Below are 23280 nucleotides of genomic sequence, written 5' to 3'. Positions count from 1 at the left end.
TGGCTAGACGCCATGTTTAGGCAGGGCCACAGTCTAGGCTTCACGGTAGGTCAGAGCTATGCTCTGCAATGAGGCAGGGCCACAGGCTGTGCCTCAGAGTCCTGAGGCTGCAGGCTGGGCTTTATAATCAGGTAGTCTTCTGGCTGTGCTCCACTGTTGGGTGATGTTGCTGCTCAGGTCCTGTAATTAGGGGAGATGTCTACTGTATCCTGCAGTAGGGTGGGGCTGGAAACCCCTGCTCTGAGGTCGGGCAGGGTCACTGTTCAGTCTCCCTGGGAGGTTGGAGCTGCAGGCTCTGCCCAGACATGGGGCAGGGTCACTGGCTGGGCTTCCTGCCTGGGTGAGGCCGCAGGCTGTGTTCAGCCATCACACAGGGCTGTAGGTTAGGCTCCACTGGGCAGTACCACACTGTTCAGGCTCCCTGATTATGTGAGGCCTGAATCTATGCTCAATAATTGGGCATGGCTGCTGGCTTAGCTCCCTATCTAAGCAGAGCTATAGGATGAGTTCCACAGCTAGCCAGCTTCTCTGGCCAGGCTTCTGGTCAGGCAGGACCGGAGGCTATGCTGAGTTCTTGGGTGGGACTGCAAATTTGCTTCACAGAGTGGTCTTCACAGCCAGTATGGCCCATTGGACGGGAACTCGAATCAGGCAGAAATGCCAACCAAGCTCCCTGGACAGACAGCCCATGGAGCTAGCCCTGTAGATGGGCAGAGCCACTGGCTGGGCTCTCTGCCCAGAGGCTGCTTCAACAGGAATATGGCCCACCAAGATAGCACCTGTCCCTTTTCCCCATCTCTGTCTGATTCCCAGTTGCCAAGCCCTAAAGAATCCCCACTGATCCCCATGAGGCAGGTCCCAAATGGGCCTCATGGGAAGTAGCCCACAATGCTGGGGGAGCTGGGTGTTCACCTTGGGCTCTGTTTTCCCACTGGAGAAACCACAGGCCCAGGGGTCCCTCTCTGTGTGGGCGCTGTGCCATCCTAGGGAGGGGCAATGTGATCCAAGTGAAACTGCTCCTCTTTCCTTTCTAATGTGGTCCTTCTCAGTATCTGTGGTCCAGGGCTTGTTTTTCAGCCTCAACCCCAGGTTCTGGGACTTTCACACTGGTGTCTTGCCTATGGACAGTTGCTACCATAGTTGGTCTTCTTGTGAGGAAGACTGAAGTCGGAAAAACTTGTGTCACTATCTTGATGCTGTCACCTCTAGGGGCTCCTAGAATGTGCTAAGAGGGGCTAGAGCTGGTTCATAGGCCACTTCAGGGTCCACAGGTGGGGGTGACTCCTTTCGGGTCCCTTGGTATGTGATGCTAGTGGCAGAACCAAAGCCAAAAGGGGCTGTAGCTGAGCTCTCAGCATTACAGAGCTGTGCCCAGGTCTGTCACCGAGACACTGTCAGTGAGTTCACTACCTGGGTGCAAGCCTGCTTTCTCAAAATGGCTCCCCTCAGTCTAGAACCTCACCAGGGTTTCAAAGTCTCCTACCTGGATCCCAAAACTCCCACAAAGACACTTTTGTTCAGAGATGGATGCCAGATTATTGTTGTTGAGAGGGGAAGATGAATAGGGATGTCTTATTTGTCCATCTTGCTGTTTCTCACTCCATCTTCTTATTTGCTTTTTCCATTAGTTCTGCTTCCTTTAATATAAGTTGTTCTGATTTGTCAGTTTTCATGTTGCTTGTGCCTTTGAAAGGAATCTCATTTTTGAGTGTGTATAAGGTAATTTTTTCATTCCTTTGGCTAATAATGTATTCCTGAGGATCAGGGGAAAGCTTGTTTCTCCAGATGACAGGGGGGTTGAAGAGGAAAGCCTCCTATAACAAAAAACTTCCAATGCTGTAACCTAGGCCCATCACCCCTAATCCCCCTTCCCAGCCCCACCTCTTATCTAAGCACTTCTGCCACAGGCCTGGCCCTATGGTTATTCTTGGACAGCCACCTTTATTAATTATCTGTGGCTCTTGGTTCTTTGATGGTTCAACTTCCCTATATCTCCTGTGGCACCTTGAAATTTGGTAAAGGAAGCCAGTAGCCAGTACTAAATTGCCCAATTGTCAAAAATGAACAGGGGAAAAATGAAGGAAAGAATGGGACATAGAGGTCCCAAGACATCAGAGTGGAGGGAACCAGCACTTAGAATAGGGTTGAATCACACCTCTAAGGCCCCTTCTAACCCCAAAGTCTCTGATCCCCTGATGTTGCAATAGAAGGTCCTGAAGCCGAGAGTGGCATGAGCAAGTGATACTTTAGGGAAGTTAATTGGCCATTTTGGAGGACATATATCGCAAACCAGACTTAGGGCACAGAGAAACTCAAAGCTCAAATAGCTGCTGGTTGAATCAACCTGCCCATTCTCATACTTTCAAATGTTCAGACTCTCAGAGGCTGACTGGGAATTCAAAGCTAGCAGCATCTCTGAGGGGAGAGTACCCCAAGCCCACTTCAGGGGGAATCAAGAGCCAAACTGCACATCTGCAGAGAAGGCTCCACACCCTGTGTACTGGGCAGCCACCAGCTGGCCTCGCTATTTTCTGTGAGGGTGTTCAGCACATGTGGACCAGCCACATCAAGATGGGGAACAAAACTCCCCCACAGTTACCAGAAGACAAATAAGAGAGTAATAACAGAATAATGACTAAGCATCTCTTTTCTTTTGATTATACTCCTGCATCAAAAATGTTTGTGAAGACAATTCTCACGCATTATGAATAGCAAACTGCACTTTCTGTGGGGGAGTCTGTTTTACAACATAAGGCATGCATTATAAAAATGACTTGGTGAAGCAGGAAAACAAAAAAAAAAGCTTGATTTAGTGAAATGCAAAGGTGCATTGTAAAGCCTGCAACCTTCTGACTGGTTCAGACACTAAAAGAAAACAATGATTATTTAGTAAGTTATAATAAAAATCAAAGGCACTGGTATAAGTCTTGAGCCTGCTGGATTGGAAATAAATATGTAAACAGTTCATTGGAGGTTTACACTGCTAAATCCTAAATCAAACACAGTACAAATAGCATTCTAAAACCACTGAGCTTAATTTCTCGCTTTCCTTTTTCAGCCACAGGAGCAAGAGATCCTGAAAGATGGTAAGAAATAAAGCCCAGGTCACCTCCCTGTCTGTACTCCACAGCAGCCTGCAGCTTCTGGGGTCATCTTGCCACCATGAAGGAGAACCCCAAGATCAAGAGAGACATGTTTGTGATGACATCAATACCTTGATCAGCCTGACCAACCCCTGGACTTTTTTAGGTATCTCACACATTAAGTCCCATATTGTGCTTGAGCTATGTTGATAATTCACACAAAAGAATCCTGTCCAATGTAAACTTGGTAGCCTTTGACAGTGCTTGGGCACCAGACCTGCTGGGAAATCCAAGACTAGGGCCTCTATGATGGCTCCTTCCTACTGCAACTTTCCAGAACCACTTACTGGAGAGCTCTCAAATTCCCAGTCACTCTGGAACTGACCAAACACAGGGTTCATGCCCCAAGCATGAACCGTCTTTTCTTATGCACAAATTCAAATCCCAGCAACACTTCAAGACCTGCCCAGCTTGCTCCCTGACTACTGCAGCTGCGTCCACCTTCCATGTTCCCATGTGCTCCAAACATTCAGTCTACACTACTATTTTTTACCAGCTCGGTCATATATTTATTTCATTTAGCTATCTTGTTTATTTCTGTGTACATGTCTGGTCATCCCATCTTTAGTGTAACTTTTAAGAGAATGAACCATGTTTTCTTCTACTTTGGGGTTCTCCTAACACAATACAAGGCAAGTAAATCTGGCTAAATTTGTTTAAATGGGTATATACTCTTACATACTCAACTGTGCATACATTAGGGGGTAAATGCACAGTTCAGTATATAAGAGTATGATCCCAATTTTTTAAAAAATGTCAAATGCATTTATTTCTAGGATGTGGAGTTGAGGATATTCTTAGTTCACTCTTAAATTTAAAAGCTATATTTTCCTAAATAAAGCAACACAAAATTGAGGGGGGAAATAACCCTGAAATATATGATGCAGTTTCCTAGGACAGTGCCAATTCATGACTTTTGTCCCAGTGTAATGATTAACAGTACCTTATTTATTCTTAAAATGGTCCTAGGACTTCCAGTTTCCAGTCAAGCATGTAAGGAGCTTGGAAGTTAGCACTCTGTCCTGACAGCAAGTAAAAAGGCTGAACAAACTGAAAATCATCAACTCTTCTTAGATCCATCAGAGAAGTGAGGTCAAGGGCAAACCACTGCCCCTAAATTGGAGGGACAGACAGGAAGATACAGAAAATCACAACTTAAAGGAGCAGAAACGCACATGCAGAAACCTCTGTAGTAACCAGTGTCTTTGTAAGGAAATCTGAACTATAACTGAAAATTGCTGTAAGCTCAATGTGGACAAATCTAAGTTAAAAAGTCCAGGCGATGGCCCAGTGTTAGGTGGCACCCATACTTTTGTAAGTTTGACCTCCGCTAGCTCTAGCAAGTTCTAACAGTAGAGATCTGAGAAGAATCCCCTTGTGTTTCCAGCAGGAGGAGGGGAAAAGTAACCATTTTGAAATATTCGAAAGAGTTCTATTCTTCTTAACAAAACCAGCCCTCAGTATAAACTATTTAACCAGAGCCTAACCTACTGGGATTTTACTAGAACATAACCAACATGGGGGAAGGGAAATACTCAACTCCAGCCCCCTGTAGCCATCCTGTCCCACCTAAGGAGGTGAAAAAAAAAATTAAAAACAAAACAAAACTGAGAAGCACCTGTAAAGTTCACAGCCCAGGAGCACAGGCTCAGTGAAAGACTGAGACCTAATCATAGGACTAGAGAATGCTGTCCCTCCCTCCACAGCTCACCACCACATCACTAAATATTTATTTACTGCAGTTTGCTTTACCCACTACATCATGTCTGGCTTTTGACAAAAAATCGTAAGACATGCTAAAAGGCAAAAAACACAGTTTGAAGAGACATATCAAGTATCAGAACTAGACTCAGATATGGAAGGGATGTTGGAATTACCAGATCAGGAATTTAAAATAACAATGATTCTAAAGGAAAAAGTAGACAACATGCAAGGACAGATAGGTAATGTAAGCAACAAATACAAGAGGTCAAAAACTGTAACAGAAATGAAGAATGCTTTTAATGGGCTCATTAGTAGATTAGATTAGACATGGCTGAGGAAAGAATCTCTGAGCTTGCAGATAAGTCAGTAGAAACTTCCAAAAGTGAAAAGAAAAGAGAAGGCATAGAATACGCAAGAACTGTAGGACAACTACAAAAAGTGTAATATATGTATAATGGCAGTACCAGAAGGGGAAGAAAGAAAAGAACGGAAGAAATATTTGAGACAATAATGACTGAGCATTTCCCCCACATTAATGTCAGACACCAAACCACAGATCCAGGAAGCTCAGAGAACAAGCAAAACAAATGCAAAAAAACAAAAACAAACAACAACAACAACAAAAAAAAAAACCTCCACTAAAACAAAACAAAAATACCATTTATAGAGAATCAAAAATAAGAATTATATATGACTTCTCACTATCAATGCAGGGAAGAAGAGAGTGGAGCAGAATATTTTAATTAAAATGTTGAGAGAGAAAGAAAAAACCCACCAACCTGTAATTCTACTCCATGTGAAATTATCCTTCAAGGGTAAAGTAAAAAAAAGACTTTCTCTAACAACGAAAATGGAGGGAATTTGTCACTAGTAGGCCTGTCTTGCAAGTAATGTTAAAAGAAATTCTTCAAAGAGAAAAAAACAATATAGGTCAGAAACTCAGATCTACATAAAGATTAAAGTCTTAATGGTAGCCAGGATTTCTTTTAAAGAGGTGTAGTAAGATACACCAGACACAGAAAATGATTGTCATGAAGGAAGAAGTTGTAACTTTGCTCACAGTCCTCTGGAAACAGGAGGCATGGCACACCATACAGGACAACACAGGGAAGAATTGAGGGGAAATGAGCAAGGAGAGAGAGAGAGAGAGAGAGAGAGAGAGAGAGAGAGAGAGAGAGAGAGAGAGAGAGAGAGAGAGAGAGAGAGAGAGAAATTGTGGAAGGGAGCCTTTATTGTGGTTTCCCTGGGAAGGAAGGAGCAAGGCAAAGTAAGCCAACTAAGCAGAGAGAATTGGACAGTTTGAGTAATTTCAGTGGGATTTGGATGAAGGCGTGATCCTTAGTTGTCTAGCACCTGATCCTGAGACAATTAAGAAAGGGTGATAGTGTTGCAGGATTTAAAAGCTCTGTTAGAAGAGTCATGTGAGGGTATGGACTCAGAATTTATTAGTTTGTATATCAAAGGAGTGCTTCAGGCAAATCTTTTACTATCTGTAGGAATTAGCTAACCCTGGGGAGTGGCAGTCCCTTCTTGGTGAGCAAGGCTCCAGTTGCTAGAGCATCAAGAATCCAGAAAAAAAAAAAAGTTAAGACAATAGCATCAGAGAATGAATAAGTGAAATTAAAAACTTTTATTTTTCTTACTCTTAATTGATCTAACAGATAGCAGTTTCTTCAAAATAATAACAATGCATTTGGTGATTATAGCTTATGTATGTGAAATGATGACAATGATACAAGGGACAGGAAGGAGAAATTAGGGATATTTGGTTATTATAAGGTACTTGCAGTACCCATGAAGTGATATCATGTTATTTGAAAGTGGACTTGGATTAATTGTAAATGCACATTGCAAATTTTAGGGCAATCCCTAAAAAACTTTTTTAAAATAAGAATAATTGATATGCAAAGAAAGGAGAGAAATTAGAATCATATACAATTCTCAATTAAAACACCAAAAGAAAGAAAAAAAGAAGACAAAAATACTAACAAAGTATAAGAACAATAGAAAACTAATAAATATGATAGATGTATTAATCTAACTATATCAATAATCACTTTAAATGTCAGTGGCCTAACTACGTCTATTAAAAGACAGAGATCATCAGAGTGTTTCAAAAAAAGGCTCAACTATACGTTGTTGAAGCCCACTTTGACTACAAAGACATATATATGTTAAAAGAAAATTCATAGAAAAAGATACACCATGCTAACACTAATCAAAACAAAATTATAGGGCCGGCTCGGTGGCTCAGGCGGTTAGAGCTCCATGCTCCTAACTCCGAAGGTTGCCGGTTCGATTGCCACATGGGCCAGTGGGGTCTCAACCACAAGGTTGCCAGTTCAATTCCTCGAGTCCCGCAAGGGATGGTGGGCTGTGCCCCCTGCAACTAGCAACAGCAACTGGACCTGGAGCTGAGCTGCGCCCTCTACAACTAAGACTGAAAGGACAACAACTTGAAGCTGAACGGCACCTTCCACAACTAAGATTGAAATGGACAATAACTTGACTTGGAAAAAGAAAAAGTCCCGGAAGTACACACTGTTCCCCAATAAAGTCCTGTTCCTCTTCCCCAAAAAAATCTTAAAAAAAAAAAAAAAAAAATTATAGTAGCTATAAACAACCAAAGTGCCGTTTGATAGATCATTAGATAAAGAAATTGTGGTATATATACACAATGGAATACTATTCTGCCATAAGGAAAGATGAAATAGTATCATTTGCAACAACATGAATGGATCTTGAGATTATTATGCTGAGCAAAATAAGTCAGACAAAAAATGTAGAGAACCATATGATTTCATTGATATGTCATATATAAAACTGAAAACAACTAAAGAACAAGACAAATGAAGAAACAAAAACTCATAGACACAGGCAACAGTTTAGTGGTTACCAGAGGGTTAAGGGGGGCGGGCTGTGGTAGATGAGGGTAAAGGGGATTAAATATATGGTGATAAAAAGAGAACTGACTCTGGATGGTGAACACATAATGTGATATATGCATGATATATTACAGAATTGTATACCTGAAATCTATGTAACTTTACTAACAATTGTCACCCCAATAAACTTTAATTTAAAAAAAAAAAAAAAAAATATATATATATATATATATATATATATATATATATATATATATACTAGCTATATTAATTTCAGAAGAGCTGACTTCAGAGCAAGGAAAATTTATCAATGATAAAGAGAGGTATTATGTAATGATCAAGGATGAATTCTCCAAGAAGACATAGCAATCCTTAATGTGTATGTACCTAACAACAGAGCATCAAAGTAAGTGAGGCAAAAACCAATAGAACTACAAGGAGAAATAGATGAATCCACTATTACAGTTTGAGGCTTCAACATCTCTTTATCAGAAATGGGAAGATCCAGCAGACAGAAAAATCAGTAAGGACATAGTTGAACACAACAACATCAATCAACTGGATATAATGGATAGCTATAGAATATTTTACCCAAAAATAGCAAAATATACATTCTTCTCAAGCTCATATGGAACATTTACCAAAATACACCACATTATGGGCCATAAAACACACTTTAATAAATTTAAAGGAATAGGATTCAAGCAAGACAGGTCTGCTTTCAGAACACAATGTGTTAAATTAGATACAATTGCTAGAAAGCCCCCAAATACTTGGAGTGTAAACAACACACTTCTAAATAACACATGAGCCAAAAAAGAAATCTCAAGAGAAATATTGAAATATTTTTAACTAAATGAGAATGAAAAACAACTTACAAAAATTTGTGAGATGAAGCAAAAATAGTTCTTAGAGGGAAACCTATAGTATAGTATTGAATGCATATATCAGAAAAGAAGAAAGATCTAAAATCAATCATCTAAGCATTATATAAGCAACCACCTTGGGGGGCGGGGGAGCAGGGAAAATCAAATCCAAAGTAAGGAGAAGAAAAGAAATAATTGAAAAATGGAGCAGAAATCAATGACATTGAAAACAGGAAATTGATAGAGAAAGTTAACAAAACCAAAAGCTGATTCTTTGAAAAGATTAATAAAATTTATAAACCTCTAGTCAGGCTAATAAGAGGAAAAGCAATAATACAAATTCCTAATATCAGAAACTAAAGAAAGGACATCACTATACCCATGGACATTAAAAGGATGTTTAAGGAATAGTATGAACAACTTTATGCTAATAAATTTGATAACATAAAATGGTCCAAATTTTTGAAAGCTACAATATGCCAAAACTCACATAAGAATAGATAATCTGAATAGGTTTATATCTATTAAAGAAATTGCACCAATAATTAATAACCTTGCAGAACAGAAAGCCCTAGGCCCAGACAGGTTCAGCGGTGAATTATACTAAACACTTAAGGAAGAAATTATACCAATTTATCTTCCAGAAAATGGAAGCAGAGGGAACACTTTTTAAAATATTCTATAAGCACAGAATTACCTTAATACCAAAACCAGATAAGGACATTACAAAAAAAGAAAACTACAGACCAATATCTTTCATGAATATAGATTTTTTAAATCCTCAAAAAATGTAAGGGGGGTGGGGGGTGGGAGATGAGGGTAAGGGGGATCGAATATATGGTGATGGAAGGAGAACTGACTCTGGGTGATGAACACACAATGGGATTTATAGATGATGTAATACAGAATTGTACACCTGAAATCTATGTAATTTTACTAACAATTGTCACCTCAATAAATTTAATTAAAAAAAAAGGGGGGAGGGGATGAAATATTGCCAGTAAATGACAATGTGTTGTGAGAAACAGTAATTGTGATTACATGAAATTATGTAAGTGAACAACTTTCCATTATAATAAATGCTCATTAAATATTAAAAAAAAATGTTAGCAAAATGAAGCCAACAATGTATGAAAAGAATTATACACTATGATAAAGTGGGATTTATCCCAGGAATGTAAGGCTGGTTCAACATTAAAAAATCAATTTATGTAAACCATTACATCAACAGGCTAAAGAAGAAAAATTATACAATCATATGATCAGAGGCAGAAAGCATTTGACAATAATCCATCACTCATTTATAAGGAAAAAAAAATCTCAGCAAACTAAGAGTAGAGGGGAACTTCCTCAACATTGTAAAAAACATCTACAAGTAACTACAGCTAAAATCATACTTAATGGTGAGAAACTAGACACTTTCTCACTAAAATCAGGAACAAGGCAAGAATGTTGCCTCTCGCTACTCCTTTTCAACATTGTACTGAAAATCCTTGTTAATGCAATATGACAAGAAAGGGAAATAAAATCATACAGGTTGGGAAGGAAGAAATGTAACTGTTTGTAGGTGACATGAGTATCTATGTAGAAAATCCCCAAAAATCAAAAAACTCCTGGAACTAACGTTGAAGAATAAAAAACTAATATACAATAGTCAATTGCTTCCCTATATTTATACTAGCAATGAATTCCTGGCATTTGAAATTGAAAGCACAATACCATTTACATTAGCATCCCCAAAACTTAAACACGTAGGTATAAATTTAACAAAATATGTACAAGATCTACATGAAGAAAACTACAAAACTTTGATAAAATAATTAAATAAAGAATTAAATAAATGAAGAGGTATTCTATTTTTATGGATAGGAAGACTCAATCTTGTCAAAATGTCAGTTCTTCCCAACATGACACATAGATTCAACTCAATCCCAATCCAAATCCCAGCAAGTTATTTTTGAATATTGGCAAACTGATTATAAAATGTAAATAGAGAGGCAACAGACCCAGAATAGATAACACAATATTGAAGGAGAGGAACAAAGTCAGAGGCCTGCCATTCCTGACCTCAAGACTTCCTATAAAACTACAATAACCAGGCAGTGTAGTATTGGTGAAAGAATAAATAGATCAATGCAACAGAATAGAGAAATATACCCACACAAATAGAGTCAACTGATCTTTGACAAAGGAGTGAGGGCAATACAATGGAGAAATGATAGTCTTTTCAACAAATCATGCTGGAACAACTGGGCACCTACAAGCACAAATATGAATCTAGACACAAACCTTACACCCTTTACTAAAATTAAGTCAAAATGGATCACAAACATGATATAAAATGTGTAACTGAAACTCCTAGAAGATAACATAGAAGAAAATCTATATGACCTTGAGTTTGACAATTACTTTTTAGATACAACACAAAAAGAAAGATACATAAAAGAAATAACGGATGCTGGACTTTGCTAAAATTAAAAACTGCTCTGCAAAAGGCACTGTCAAAAGAATAAGAAGACAAGCCACAGACTGGGGAAAATATTTGCAAAAGACATGTCTGATAAAGGACTGTTATCCAAAATACACAAAGAACTCTAAAAATTCAACAGTAAGAAAATGAACAACTCAATTAAAAAGTAGGCAAAAGAGCTGAACAGACACCTCATCAAAGAAAATATACTAGATGGCAAATAAGCATATGAAAAGATGCTTCACATCTTATGTCATTAAGGAATTGCAAATGAAAACAACTAGATAACACTCTACATCTATTAATATTAGAATGGCAAAAATCCAAAACACTGAGAACCAAAATACTGGCAAAGATATGGAGCAACAGCAACTCTCATTCATTGTTGGTGGAAACGCAGAACAGTATAGCTATTTTGGAAAACAGTTTGCCAGTTTCTTACAAAGCTAAACATAATTCTTACCATAAAATCCAGCAATCATGCTCCTTAGTATTTACCTAAATGAGTAAAAAATTTACGCCTACATGAAAACCTGCATACAGATGTTTATGGCAGCTGTATTCATAATTGTCAAACATGGAAGCAACCAAGATATCCTTCAGTAACGGTGGTACATCCAGACCATGCAATATATTATTCAGTGCTAAAAAGAAATGAGCTATCAAGCCGTGAAAAGACATGGAGAAACCTTAAGTGCATCTTAATAAGCGAAAGAAGCCAATTTGAAAAAGCTACATACTGTATGATTACAATTATATGACATTCTAGCAAAGGAAACTATGTAAATAGTAAAGAAAACAGTGGTTGCCAGAGTTTGTGAGGGAGGGGAATGAATAGGTAGCACAGACGATTTTTAGGGCAGTGAAACTATTCTGCCTGATACTATAATGGTAGATACATGTCGTTATACATTTGTCCAAACCCACAGAATGTATGACACCAAGAGTGCGCCCTATGTACCATATGGACTTTGGGTGATGATAATATGTCAATGTATGTCAACCAACTGTAACAAGTATATCAATAAATCAACAAACAACAAGTGCTGGCAAGTATGTGGAGAAAAGGGAACCCTCATGCACTGTTGGTGGGATTGCAGATTAGTTCAGTCACTGTGGAAAACAGTACGAGGTATTTCAAAAAATTGAAAATGTTCTTCAGATTCCACATGTAAATGTGATCATACTGATATGGTATTTGTCTTTCTCTGTCTGACTTACTTCACTTAGCATAATATTCTCTAGGTCCATCCATATCATTGTAAATGGTAAGATTTCATTTTTCTTTATGGCCGAGTAATACTCCATTGTATAAATGTACCACAGTTTCTTTCTCCAGTCATCTACCAATGGGCATTTCGGTTGTTTCCACATCTTGGCTATTGTGAATAGCGCTGCAATAAATATAGGGGTGCATATATTTTTTCGAATTAGTGTTTTGGATTTCTCTGGATAGATACCCAAGAGTGGAATAGCTGGGTCATAAGGTAGTTCCATTTTCAATTATGACCCAGCAATTCCACTCTTGCTTATCTATTCAGAGAAATCCAAAATGCTAATTCAAAACACCATATGCACCCCTATATTTATTGCCGCACTATTCACAATAGCCAAGACGTGGAAACAGCCAAATGCCCATCAGTAGACTTTCAACATAATATAGTATAACATTATAGTCTCTTGGATAGCATATCATTAATGTCAATTACTAAATCTCTTTATTTTAGATATAAATATGGAAGAGAGAATTTTGCTGGATTCAGTTCTTTGACCCAATCTGTGAATCTTTTTATTTTAAGAGAATAATTTAAATTCTTTTTATTTTATATTATAAAATACATGTTTGGGCTTATCTCAGTCATCTCTATCTCTATTGTAGATATGAGGTGTGATAAAAAAAAAAAAACACGGTAAATGTTTTTTAAAAAGTTTATCACAGTAAAATACACATTTCCATTAATCCCTCTCAAAATACGCCCCCTCACTTCGAACACACTTATCCCATCGTTCTTGCCACTTTCTGAAACAGTTCTGGAAGTCTTCTTTCATAAGTCTTTACTTGCACTGTTGTGGCTGCCTTGATGTCCTGAATTGATCCAAAACGTTTACCTTTCATGGTCATTTTGACTTTGGGGAAGAGCCAGAAGTCACATGCTGCCAGATTCGGTGAATAAGGTGGATGAGGACACACCATAATGTTTTTATTTGACAGAAATTGTCCTACCAGAAGCGATGTGTGACACAGAGCGTTGTCATGATGGAGGATGAAGTAAAGGCATTCACGAAAGACGACTTCCAGAACTGCTTCAGAAAGTGGCAAGAACGATGGGATAAGTGTGTTCAAAGCAAGGGGGAGTATTTTGAGGGGGATTAATGGCAATGTGTATTTTACTGCAATAATTTTTTTTAATTTAAATATTCATTGTATTTTTTTATCACACCTCGTATTATCCTTTATTTTTCCTTACTTTTCTTTTGTTTAACTTTTTTGCCTTATCATCTGTTTTCAATCATTTCCCCGTCTTTAATCATTAATTTGGAAGAGTAGATATCAGATTTTTACTTACAGCAAACTAAATAAAATTATTTGTAAATAAAATGTTTTAATTTTCTAAATTCACCTACTTTAGAAATGAAACAACACCTACGGCCCCTACCTATGAAAGGTAAGAAAATTAGTCTGCTTACACTTCATTTTTTGTTTCCTTTAATTTAATTTTATAGGAGCAATCGGAGTCTCCCAAACTATTATCATGAAATAAACTTTAGGTTTTTTTATACTGTAGCTTTTCTCTCAAGAATTATATTTCTTGCTTTGTGATCACAATACCACTGTTACTTCCATTTTATTTCTAAGTTTAAAGAATTGTAGACTTCTCTAAGTTTCTAGAATTAATGTGCCCTATAAGCCCATATACATTGTCGGGTTCTTTAGCTTGAGTCTTCCATTTGCCATCTAAAGCAACCAGATCAGCACTGTCCAGTAGAAACAGAACGCAAGCCACATATGTAATTTAAAATTTTTTAGTGACCACATTAGCAAAGAAATAGGAAAAAAAATAATTAAATAACATATTTTACTTAACCCAATGTATCTACAATATAATTACAATGTGTAATCAATTAAAAAATATTGAGACATTTTGCATCCTTTTTTCTTACTAAGTCCTCAAAATCTGGTGTGTATTTTACTCCTGTAGCACATCTCAACTCAGACTAGTCACAGTTCAACTGCTCAATAGCCACATAGGGTGACTAGATACCCACATTGGACAGCACAACTATAGTTCACGGTACACACAGAAAATGACAATGTTCTTTACATCCTCATCCCAAGATGTTCCAGCCCACAGCCCCAGGCTAATGAGAGCAATGTCTCAGCACACTCAGTCCTTCCAACACTCAGCAGTTAGGAAGCACTGCGCTGGATGACTTTTAGGAAGTAGTTAATTAAGACAGTGTTTCTCAAGCTTTAACGTGCACAAGAATTACCTGAGCACCTTGTTAAAATGCAGGCTCTGGTTCAGCAGCTCTAGAGTGGGTCCTGAGATTCTGCATTGTGAACAAGCTCCTAGAGAATGCTGATGCTCGGAAAACAATTGAGTAGCAATAGGTCAGGTTATGTATACTGAGGTCTGGCATAACTGAGAATGTCTTTCTGATACCTTTCAACTTGCCACGTAGAGCAGCCTCAATCGGTGTTGTCTGATAGAAATATAACTCAAGCCATATATATAGAAGGTGGCTATAGAACTCTTTGGTCTCATTCCTTTCATTTTCCCTCTAAGCTCTTTATCATGGTCTTCTGGAATCTGATGTAGCTGAGATAATTTACATGGTCAGCCTAATTTATTTTTAACCTTTCTGCCTTGAGAGTTTATCCTTTATCCTTAAATAGCAACATGCTAATCTTTGTTTTTTGTTGTTGGGGGTTTTGTTGTTGTTGTTGTTTTCTGGAACATGATGAAACTTTTGATCTGCCAACTCAGATGTTCTATTACTTTGGGAAGGTTTTCATATAATTGCATATTTCTTCAATTAAAAGATACTTTTTTATATTTTAGTCTCTGTCAAACTGAGAAATATCTTGTGACACATTCATTTAATATATTATCCCTCAAAAGCTATTTTAAAATTAATGACACATGTTGAAATTAATAATTTGAGATCAAAGAAATACAGTCCTTTATATTTTTTAGTTTCTTTTGTTCTATTTTTTTTCCAGAAAGTCCACATAGTCCTCCTATACTGTTTCTTTGTTTTCCATCACTATTGTTCTTTCTATTTTTGTCTCTTTGTCTTTGTCTTCTGCATTCTATGAGATTTTTCCCAAAGCTGTCCTCTAAGTCACAACTCAAGTTTTCACAAGGTTGACTTATATCTACCTGCTTCTAATTTGGGTTTGGGTTTTGTAAAGGTTTTATTTTCTTTTTGTGCTTTCCTTGGCTTTGCCTTTCATTATCTCTTGCGTTTCTTTGAGCTCTTGCTTTATAAAACCTGTGATCTCTAATGCTTTAGAGTTTGGAGTAATTTTCTTCTGTTTCCTGGAATAATTCTTAACCCTTGCTTTGCATACAACAAATGCCTCCTTTTTTATTGGAAGTATTTTTGCATAAGACCCATAATGGTGCTTTAGATTTTCTGTGCAGCTGTTGAAGGTGTGTTTGGTGGGGAGGGAGGGCTGTAAACTTTAGGCACAGGGATCCAACTGGAGTTGGTCCTACACATTTCACATTCATAGCTCTCAGCTATTTTGTACTTTATTGCTGTTTAGAATAGATATTTTCCTCTCATTATACTTTTAGCTGCTTGCTACTACTTTATATAAAAGCTATTGATTTTTCTTTGGTTTATTTTGTCATCAGCTATCTCAATTAACTCCATTCATTTTCAATTGTTTCTCTTAGCTATGGTGTACATGAAACAGCAAGCATTTCCATATTTCTTATTATGTGCCTGTCATTGTTTTTTTGTTCTTTATCTTTACAACATCTCTATGAGGTGAGTACTACTATTAGTCCATAAGACAGAAGAAGAAAGTCATGTTAAGTATCTTACCCAAGTTCACACAGCTACTATGTGATAAAATGCTCGTTTGAACCCAGGTAGATGGGCTCTTAAATCATGATACTGTTTGCAAAACTTGATTTTATCTCCCTCTCTCCAACCTTTTTTCCTTACCTTATTGCAATGGTTACAATGAAGTGTGCATAATTTTCTTCATCCTGTCATTTTTTCTACAAGCTGCCCCTTTCCAGTAAGGAGATCAGCTGGGTGTCAGAAAAGCTAATGTCTAGAGTAGCTCTGTCCTAACTGGGCATGTACTCCTCGGCAAGGGTTTAATAACTCTGAGTCTCAACTTTCTCATCAATGAAATAACAATAAACACATCTACCTTTTTTTTACCTCTCAGGATTATTGTGAGATTTAAATATAAACATTTATAGAAACTGCTTCAAGATCTAGAAAAAGATATCATTATTACTACAATTTCACACCCAGAGTGCTTTTATTTCAGATGTTGTTCTGTTTGACATAGTCATCCTCAAGTCACCCAGTTGCCTAGAAACTTCTTATTAACATATTTTCTCTACCATTTTCTATTCCCCAATGCATACCCAGGTACACAGCACAAACCCACCACAACCGTTATCATCTGCCATTCTCCAAAGAACCATTCTTGTCCTGCATGCATGTTACAGAGACTTCTAGTCGCCTATCCAGTATCTAATATTCCTTCTTTCTTAATCAGTGAAACCTCTATATTTATGGATGGGGCAATGTGCTCAGCTGTAAAAACTCATTTCCAAACCTCCTTTGTAGCTAAGCTTAGCCAATGAAATATACTCAGAAGGTGTATAACACAGCAGAAAAGTAGGTCTTTTTTACTTAAATGTAAGATCCAAAAACATAAAACTCCTAGAAGAAAATGTAGGAAGTAAATTTGCAGACATTACCCTTAGTAATAGTTTTACTGATATAACCCCTCAGGCAAGGGAAATAAAAGAAAAAATAAACATACGGGATCACATTAAACTAAAAAGTTTTTTCACAGCAAAAGAAATCATCAATAAAGCAAAAAGGCACCCTACTGAATGGGAGAAGATATTTGTCAATGATACATCTGATAAGGGGGTTAATATCCAAAATTTATATTTAAAAAAATCTCATTCAACTCAACACCAGTAAAATCAAACAACCCAATTAAAAAATGGGCAAAGGACATGAAGAGATATTTTTCTAAAGAGGACGTATAGATCAACAGACATATGAACAAACGCTCAACCTCACTAATCATTAGAGAAATGCAAACAAAAACAACAATGAGATACCACCTCACTCTGGTCAGAATGGCTATCATCAATAAATCAACAAACAACAAGTGCTGGTGAGGATGTGGAGAAAAGGGAACCCTCATACACTGCTGGTGGGATTGCAGATTGGTGCAGCCACTATGGAAATCAGTACGGAGGTATCTCAAAGAACTGGAAATGGAACTACCTTATGACCCAGCAATTCCACTCTTAGGTATCTATCCAGAGAAATCCAAAACGCTAGTTCAAAATATATGCACCCCTATGTTTATTGCAGCATTAGTCACAATAGCCAAGACATGGAAACAACTGAAATGCCCATCAATAGACGACTGGATTTAGAAACTGTGGTACATTTATACAATGGAGTATTACTCGGCCATAAAGAAGAATGAAATCTTATCATTTGCAATAATGTGGATGGACCTAGAGAACATTATGCTATGTGAACTAAGTCAGATGGAGAAAGACAAATACCATATGATCTCACTTATACGTGGAATCTAAAAAACAGAATAAATGAGCAAACTAAACAGAAATAGTCTCAAAGATATAGAGAAAAAAACTGATGTTTGTTAGATGGGAGGGGGTGGGGATGAGGGAGAATGTGAGAAGATTAGAAAGCACAATTGGTAGCCACAATATTGCCACGGGGATATGAAAGACAGTTTGGGGAATATAAAGATTTTATATGGTGTAAAGATAAAATGTTGTAAAGATTTTGTAGGGTGTCAGGTGGGAACTCGTCTTATTAGGGAGACCACTTCATGGATGGTATAGATGCCTGACCACTTAGGTGTACACCTGAAGCTAAAGCTAAACAATGTTGAATGTCAACTATAACTTTACATATATATATACAATATATATTATATATATGTATGTATATATATATATATATATGTATGTAGTCATGGGACATGGAGCACAGCATAGGGAATAGAGTCAATTGTAACAGCTATATAAGATATCAGAAGGGTAGTAGATTGGGAGAGGGAGTTATCACTTTGTGAGTGGTGTAAATGTCTAACTATTACATGTTTTGTAAGTCTGAAACTAATAAAAAGGAAAAAGAAAAGTAAAGTAGGTCTTTTTGCATGATAATTACGCCCACACTACTGATGAAGAAATTGAGGATCAGAGAGTTGGTACAGCTTACCCTAAAACTTTCAGTCTTTCCGACTGCAAAGATGATGTTCTTTCCATTGCATTACACTGACTTTCTAAAGCTCTCATCACACTATTCTGGTTTCTTTACTTCCCTTATCTTAGTCGAAGATAATAATTAGTTAGCCATGCTAAGGCTCAAGGTGTCACTTGGGCCCTTCAAATGTTGAACTTTACTGAGATCAAGTACTGAATTACTCTATGCCCCAAAGAGTGGCTTGGAGGATCAGAATTTAAACAGGTCAGAGAATCCAGGCCGTATAACAGGTCACTCAGGGTTGACTGAAATGCTGGGAACTGCCAATGCCCCACCATCTAGCCCTTTCTAATAAAGTAGGTATTCATCGCCTAAGTATCTTAGGCCCCAGATTTGCCCAGTGCCCCCTTCCTCCTCTTCCGCACCTGTTCAGAGAGGACCTCGATTTGAGATCCTACAAAATTCACAGGGGCATCCTCAGAGCAAACTGCAATGTCATGAAAAGTACACATCTCAAATGAATTCCTGTCTTCTGCTGTTAGAGCTAGAGGGTTCTGGGTAAATGTTCTAGGGTTAAAAATTCGTCCCTTTGGAAAGTGATTGTAACTTGAAGGAGAAAAATCACAGCATAAAACAACCAGAAAAACAAGACATATTTGTAAATCTTATACTTTCTTATAGAGGGATGCTGATTATACGAGATTGGACAATTAAGTTCGCGAACTCATCCTTGAAAAAATGCTACATACCTCACTGCTGAATATCATTACGGTCACCTTCAAAGTACTCCCCTTGGGAAACTGTGCATCAATACCAGCACCCAGTCCACCCTTCAAAGCAATTTTGGAACTCTTTTTCTGGAATGGCTATCAGAGCTGTCATCACATTACTCTTGATGTCATGAATGTCATAAAAAATGTCTTCCTTTCAATATTTCCTTTATCTTCGGGTAAAGAAAGAAGTCATTGGGGGCCAGATCAGGTGAGTATGGAGGGTGTTCCAATACAGTTATTTGTTTACTGGCTAAAAACTCCCTCACAGACAGTACTGTGTGAACTGGTGCATTGTTGTGATGCAAGAGTCATGAATTGTTGGCGAAAAGTTCAGGTCGTTTCGTCTCACTTTTTCACACAGCTTTTTCAGTACTTCCAAATAGTAAACTTGGTTAACTGTTTGTTCAGTTGGCACAAATTCATAATAAATAATCCCTCAACATCTTTGCAACGAGTTCGAGAACTTAATTGTTGTATGTTCTTTCAATACTTATGAACAATCTCTGTGTGCACCCATGATTCAGGATAGAGAATATTTACAGTGGCAAACTTTACTTACATAGGCTTATGGCATTCCTAGCAATGGCTTGCAATTTTACCAACATTTCCAAAGTTGTTTTCAAACTTCTGTTAGCCTTTGAAATCTGTGAACAAGCCTTTTAGATGTTTTAACTTAAAACACGTACACACAATTAAATATAGGACTACCACATTAAGTATTTTCTCTTCTTTAACATGTTAATAAAGATTCAACATTGCAACTATATAGCAGGTAGGGAACTCTGGGAAGAAACTTTGGGATAATGCCAGCAAATGTCACCAAGACCATACATCCTGCATCCACTCATTGAAGAGAGGGGAAAACTGCAGAGAAGTATCCGCAGAGTTTTGCTCCAGAGTCTCAGAATAGTCAATAGTGGATTTAGACTTAATATTTAAGTTAAACCACCGAAGGAGAATAACAAAAAAACAAAACAAAAAACACACAACAGACAGCAAACCATTCATAGAATCTTCATCATCAAATATTTCATGATTAAGGTTCGCAGCAGTGATAAAGAACCTGCTCCATCTGCAGGAATGATTCAGAACTTTGGAGAACAGGGAACAGCATAATTTGGGTCTACCTGGCATTCACATTTGTTTCTAAGGGGCTGTCCCATAGCATCTGATTTCTTCTCAGAATTTGTATGAAGTAACTAGCTCCAGTACTGGATTCCTCAGAAAAGCTGACAAATTGTCTTTCTCACTTTGATTCATTCATAAGAAATCTCAGGGTCCCTATCTATTCTACTTATAAAACGTATCACATAAACTTCAATACAAAGATCAAAACATGTCTTGCCAATGTGAATTTCTCTTAAGGATTTTTGTTCAGAATTCACAAAGTAAATAAATCTCTTCCAAAATATCTATTCTGATATTCTGGGTTAATAACAATAACAAAAATTAAGTTCAGAAGGAGCACTCAAATACCACAGCAAAATAAATGTGAGGTATAAAGCACTACACCAAATTACAAAGATCCTGGTTAAAGAAAAAATGTGGTGCCAGTTTGGGGATTTAAGAGTGTATAACTCTCTCCTTCAGTTTGAAAAAACCTCATTTGGAGCCTTACACATGGTAGAAACTCAGAAATGTTTGTTAAAACCTTGAATGCTATTTGGAGGAAATCTCCAAGACCACAATTCACACTTCGAAACAGAATCCCCACAAACCACAAGTGTTTCAGAGTTCTTATTATATCTGAATAGACCCCAGTGTCTAATGCCTTATGGCTCATTGTGCACTCATGGTCTGTGCTGTTTATTTGAACGTTCCTGCATGGCGTGAGGGGCTTAAGTGTTAGAGTAAGTGACTTCTAAGTCAGTGGTTATCAAACTTTAGCTGCAGGAAAATCACCTGGGGAGCTTGCTAAAACACATATTCCAGGGCCCCAAACCAGAGATTCTGGTTCAGCCGGTCTGGGGTGGGGCCCATAAATATGCATTTCTAACCAATGTCCCAGGAGATAGATATGCTGCTAGTCCTTGAACCACATTTCAAATAGCTTTGCTTTAAGGTTCTTTCCAACTCTAAGAGTCTGGTGTTAAGAACCTACTCTCAACCATTTGCAAAATTCTTTCGGGTCCGGGATTTTAGAGCATCCTACCAGCGCAAAATCGCAGGAAGGGTTCATCTTTATGCACACCTACACATAGGTCCTCTGCATGTCTCAGGCTCCAAGCCCCCACTCCCCACACTCACCGAACTTTCCCGGGGTCTGGGGACTCTCAGAACCCTAGAGCCGGCCCCCAACTCTCCAGAGGGTTACACCACGCGCAGGCCTAAGCTCTGCAATCTCTCTGCGCCCCGGACGCAGCAGGAGGGAGCGCAGGAGCCCTGGTCCACGCAGCGCAGCAGGTGGGTACCCAGTGTGCGCTGCTTGTGCTGGGAGGCTCTTTTAAGCCAGCGCTGACCTTTGACTTTGGCCTGACTCTCCCCGGAGGGGCTTTTAACTCTTCGGGTTTTCCTCTGAGAGTCCGGAGATGTTCCAGCTGTCTGTTGGCTTTGTCCACAGCGGTTTGGGGAAAGCTGCTCTTTTGGGAAGGCTGCCAAAAGAGCTGGACAAGGCAGAATTCCTCAGAAACTGAGGGCAACCTTCATGTGCTGGACCCTGAGCTGAGGTCCAGGATGCGACTTGGGCTGAGACCTCGCCCTTTAGCGCCCATGGTTCCCTGGTGGTTTCCTCAGAGCTAGCCTGCAGAGAACCAGAGAAAATTCTCAGAGGGGGAAGCTGGGGTCTGAGAGAGACAGAGAGAACCTCTGCTCATGGTAGCAGGAGTTCTCTCGGGCATCTTCCGAGAAGGGCAGGGCTGGGAAACGGAACCAGCAACAATAATAAACATGTGATTTAGCACATAGATCACAATGAAAAACTTGGAAAGCATTGCCTATTCTTAGATGAATGGCATATTTGTTTGTTTGCTTGTTTGTCGTGGACATGTAGCCACAGTTAAGATTTTATATGTCCCTGGCTTGTACAGTTCAGTCTGCCAGAGCACTGCTTCAACCTGCCAGCTTCTGCAGGCTGTCCATGAAGACATGAGACATGCTAAAATGACACTGATACAAGTTTATTAAAAGACCAAGAAGAAACATGAGAGATGGCTCAGCAAGGACCTCCTGGGCTCCAAAGCTCTTGATTCTGGGACTGCTTCTGAAGTTAATTAGAAAGTTTTCAAGTATGTTTCAGAAGGAATGGGGTTGGAAAGACGGAGAGAAGGAAGTTGAATGAAGGCTGTCGGGACCTTTTCCTTTTTATTATTATTATTTTTTTAAACAAAGAGAACACAAATGTGTAAAGGAATAACTGATTTTCTTTTTGTTTTTTATTAATAAGAGGGAAGTGGTTTCCCTGAGAAGACAGCGTATTTACTCTAAGCCAAAATCGTCCTGGACTTCTGAAATCCACTCAGCACAGTGAGGATTATGGGGTATTCTCCACAGCACAGAATACAGTTCTGTTTAACTTGGGGAAGAGGTCTCAGCCTGGACCATGGGGGTCAGAGCCTCAAAACCTGGTTCTTCTCTCCCTAGGTTTCTCTTTTGTGTGTGTGTGTGTTGGAGGGCAGAGAAGTGCTGTGAATATCCACTGCTGCTGGCACCACCCACCAAACCTGTTCTGATTGTCAAACATGACCCCCCAAAACTCCCCCAAGAGATGGAATGAGAACCACCAACACAACCCAATTAAAGCAGAATGGAGGGGAGAGATGGGAGGCATGCTCTTCATACACCACCCCCCAGTGTTGTTTCTAGAACATAACCAGAAAAAAAAACCAAACTCAAGATGTCAAAGAATGGTTTCCCTAGTTGAGATCCACCCTCTTCCACCCCAAGACTCATCATTTACTATCAATGAGTCTCAGATCCTGTCCAGGCTTTAATGGAGATGTGCCTTTAGCCACCAGAGTGAAACGAAGAGTGACATTGAGAGCT

The 23280-nt window shown here is 38.5% G+C and overlaps 1 protein-coding gene across 1 annotated transcript in view; it reads right to left on the bottom strand.

The window, feature by feature from the left end:
• The window catches only part of COL6A5 (collagen type VI alpha 5 chain), a 117879-nt gene extending 96191 nt beyond the window's left edge, over positions 1 to 21688 (bottom strand). Inside the window, exon 1 of the mRNA XM_019726036.3 lies at positions 21547 to 21688. The gene's annotated coding sequence lies outside the window, so the exon portion shown is untranslated. The remainder of the gene's footprint in view (positions 1 to 21546) is intronic.
• Positions 21689 to 23280: the final 1592 nt, after the last annotated feature.

The sequence above is a fragment of the Rhinolophus sinicus genome, chromosome 5, assembly GCF_057876585.1.
Source record: "Rhinolophus sinicus isolate RSI-liver-muscle chromosome 5, RSI-T2T, whole genome shotgun sequence".
In the NCBI taxonomy this organism is placed as follows: domain Eukaryota; kingdom Metazoa; phylum Chordata; class Mammalia; order Chiroptera; family Rhinolophidae; genus Rhinolophus; species Rhinolophus sinicus.
This window is presented reverse-complemented; position numbering and strand designations above follow the sequence as displayed.